This window comes from Marmota monax, unplaced genomic scaffold (genome assembly GCF_021218885.2).
Source record: "Marmota monax isolate L192 unplaced genomic scaffold, Marmota_monax_Labrador192_F-V1.1 WCK01_AAM20220418_F8-fsc00180, whole genome shotgun sequence".
NCBI classification, from domain to species: domain Eukaryota; kingdom Metazoa; phylum Chordata; class Mammalia; order Rodentia; family Sciuridae; genus Marmota; species Marmota monax.
This window is the reverse complement of record NW_026693881.1, coordinates 3,181,764-3,185,991: the sequence shown is the minus strand read 5'-3', so window position 1 is coordinate 3,185,991 and position 4,228 is coordinate 3,181,764.

Here is a 4,228-nt window from a genome sequence, read left to right as displayed (position 1 = left end):
AGTGCTCTACCGCTGAGCCACAACCCTAGCCCACCTCAGTCAGCCATTTCTTGAACATGAGACTTATGGAGAAGGATGACCTTGAACTTCATGCTCAGTAACATGCTCACTTCTACATGCAACAATGATGAGTTTCCCCAATAAAATCCCCTTTCTTTAAAAATTTTTTTTTGGTTGTAGATGGACACACTATCTTTATTTTTATTTATTTGTTTTTTTAAATGTGGTGCTGTGGATGGAACCCAGGGCCTCAGACGTGCTAGGCAAGTACACTACCACTGAGCTACAACCTCAGACCTCCCCTTACTTTGTGTGTGTAGAGGCAGTGCTTTGGAAATTATCTCAAGTGCTCTTCCTATCTGCTGCAAATAATAAACCTTATTGCACTGTTTTATCTCCCTGTAAATAATAAACCTTATTTAACTCTCTTCACCATTGCACTTGGTTACAGCATATGTGGCAAACTGACGCGGAATGTGATTCTGTATTCATCTTGGCTTGATGAAACTTCCATGGGCAAAGTTCTCAGAATATATGTATATTTGGCGGTGCTGGGGATTGAACCCAGGGCCCTGTGCAAGCAGTCTACCAACTGACATATAACCCCAGCCCCTCAGAAAATATTTTCAAGAAGCACTTTGGATGAAAACTGTATCTGATTGGTCTACACAGATATTTCCCTGCTGTTAGAGTTAAAAATCTCATCGGAAGCTCATGAGAAATCATTTCTGTCTTACAAACAAAATTATTTCTTTGTAAGAGGAACTCAAATTTGAATCTGCTGCCAAGTAGAATATAGCAGATATTAATTTGGAGAAATTCTAAGGTAAAATATCTTCTTGTTAATTTCTAAATCAGCGATAAAGTATTTTATTCCATTTTTATCACCATTTCTAAAGCTGTTTTATTTGCAGTTTTAGCTGTAATAGCAAATCATTTAAAAGGATTTATGTAAAGGGTCCCATACTTATTATGATAGTTTCAAGTGCATTTTTTTTTTTTTTTGGGCACCAGGGATTGAACCCAGGGGCTCTTAACCACTGAGCCACATCTCCAGCCCCTTTTTATATTTTATATAGAGACAGGGTCTTGCTGAGGCCTTAAGTTGTTGAAGCTGGCTTTGAACTCACGATCTTCTTGCTTCAGCCTTCCAAACTGCTGGGATAACAGATTTGCATCACTTTGCCCAGCTCAAGTACTCCTATTGATATTACATGTTTAAGGTGAAAAAAAATCTTGCTCTGTTCTAGTACTTGGAAAGACTACTGTAATAATAAGTACCCTGAGATGGGTTTTAATATTCTGCAGAGTTAATGTTCATATGGGCTATTGATTATATTTGGGGAAGAACAAAGACATCACGAATACTACCCACACTTTTCCGGTAGCTTCCTAGTTGCAAGAAAGTGGAGCCAAACAGGCAAAGATCTTGCATGAGCTCAGCTCTGCTCCTTGAATCATCCTCAGTCCAGTTCACACTTTCCTGGCATGCGTTTCACCTGATGGCAGAGAGTGAAGTGGGGTTGCCAGGTTACTGCTGACGAAGGGCAATTTTTAGAAGCATAAAGTCAGTGTCCACACTCTGGGCACATTGTGAATGTTTAACAGTAACCATTGGGTGGTGTTTATTCTCTGGCTCTTGCTTGAATTTGAGTGTCCATGATGGGTATCACTTTTTTCCCCCCACTCCTTTCAAATATTAGATGGTTTGTATTTTCTTTCCAATGGATTCAGAAGAATATGGTACAATTATGAAACAGCAAATCATAAACACAAAATGAATATTTACTTAATTAATGGAGAAGAATTGAACTTTCAGCTCTCTAGATCTCTTATTAAAGTATCAAATTGGATTTGCCTCTAAAACTTGAGAAAGTTTTGAAACATGGGATGGGACTCAGAAATCTATGTAGCCTGTTTATCAGCCCTTTCCTCTGTGTGCTTGGTAGACTGAGATAATCCTAAAGCTGTTTTCAGAGCCATCTTGAGGGATTTATTATTGAGTTATGTTCTTGGACAAGCCTCAAGTTTCCTCATTTGTAAGATGGTAATAATAATATTTAACTCGGAATCATAGAGCAGAATTTAAGGGAAGTGACCACACATATTGTGTATCAGTAGATAGAAGCTATGATCCCATTAGGCCTCTGGGAAATGGAGTTATGTGCTGTTTTATTTCTTGAAAAGATACTTTTTCTTGGGTCAAAGTTATATAGATACAAAGCACTATACGTTGTATCTTTTAAAATCTTTCCCTTCTGTTCCCCAGCCACTTAAAAATTTCCCTCCATGGGTCTGGAGCTATGGCTCAGTGGTAGAGCACTTGCCTAGCATGTGTGAGGCACTGAGTTCAATTCTCAGCACCACATATAAAATAAAGGTCCTTTCACAACTAAACAATATTTTAAAAAATTGTCTCCATGAAGTCAACCAAGATATGTTTCTTGTGTATCTTTCCAGATGTCTTTTGTGTATCTAAAAGAAAAAAGTATATTTTCCCCACTTTTAAAAAATTTACATAAATAGTATCATGCTATTGCCCATTTTGCCTTCCTTTTAAGCTTGAAAATTGTCCATTTCAGTAGTTTCCTTATTTATTTATTGGTACTGAGGATTGAACCCAGGGGCGCTTAACCAGCACTTTTTCATTTTTTTGAAACAGGGTCTCACTAAGTTGCTTAGGGGTCGCTAATTTGCTGAGGCTGGCCTTGAACTTGGGATCCTTCTGCCTCAGTCTCCCCAGCCCCTGGGATCACAGGTGAGCACCACCGGGCACGGTTTCTCCTTATAAACAAGAGTGGCAACATCGGGCAGGGCTGTGACAGCGAGGGGAGCGAGCCACCGACCACCATGCAGTTGTGCTCCGATGACCGGTTCCAGCCCTGAACCACGGGTATTCGCTCATTCAGCCAGCAAATGGCCCCGGGGACACGGCGCCGAACAGGAGGCTGGGCGTCCTGTGCTAACCGTGCGAGCCCTCGCTGGCCCTGGCTCGCCAGATGGCCCCTCTTACGGTGTGGGCAGGGCCGGCCCCGGAGGCGGGCGCGTCCGCGCGGACCGAGGACCAGGGCAGGGGGAGGCCGGCTGGCGGCTGCTCCGCGCGCGGCAGAGAGGGAGGACCCTCCAGGTGGCAGTGTGCCCGCCAGGATGCGAGGGCCGACACCTGCTGGGTCTGTGCCCGCGGCGCGGCGGCGGCCGCGTGGACTCGGGGACCCCGGTCTGAGTGCGTTCTTACAGGGACGCGGAGCCGCGCTCACAGCCAGCTCCGCGAGTCAGGGACAGTAACAGGCTGGCGCGCGGCGAGCGCAACTGGGCAGAGAACTCGACGGAAAACCCTAGCGTCTTCCGTGTCTGCTAGAAGGTGGTGTCGCGGGAGGGGCAGGACCGCGGGACCCGGGTGGCTGGAGCCGAGGGCGGGGCGGGCGGCGCTGCCCAGCCCTTTAAACTTCTGTGCGCGGGAAACGCGGCCCAACAGACACGGGCGGGCGGGGCCGAGCGGGGCGGGGCGGGACGCGCGCTGCGGCGACCAACGACCGCCCTCGGCCCCGCCCCCTTCCAAGGCCTTGCCAATCAATAGCTCCCTTGAATCCTCCCCAGTCCGCCCCCGCGTCCAGGTCCAGGCCGACGCGCGGAGGGCGGTGGGGCGGGGCTCCTGGCGGGCGTGTCTGGGCGGGTGCCGACGTCGCGCGCGCCCTCGGAGTTTCGAACGCTGTTGGCCCTCGCCGCAGAAAAAAATAGGAGCGCGGCAGCCAATGGCGAGGCAGTAGGGACCCGCGCGCAGGTCCGGCCCCGCCCCGTTCCGCTAGAAAGAAGCCCGAGTCCGGCCATTGGCTCGCGCGGCCTGTCACTCGCCGCGGCGGCCAGCGGGCAGGCGCCTAGCGGTGGCTGGTTCCGCCCAGGCGCGAAATGTAACGCGGGAAAAGCCCAAGCGGGGACCGCGGCGCAGGTTGTTATTTTCGGGGCTCGGTACCGCGCGTTCTGCTTTCCTGTCACCGCAAGACCAGGCCGCCCGTCGCTTCTCGCCGCCGCTACCTGCATTCGGGATTACAGAGAGCGGAGGGCGGCGTGGCCGGGCCGGGTCCAGCCTTCCTGCCCGGACGGGCCCGCCGCGCCGCTCCGCTCCTCCGTGTCCGCCTGCCATGAGCCGGCGGGCCTGAGCCGGCGACGCGGAGCAGCGCGGGCGGGCGAGCGAGGGCCGGACCGGGTCGAGAGCGCGGCGCGCCCGGCG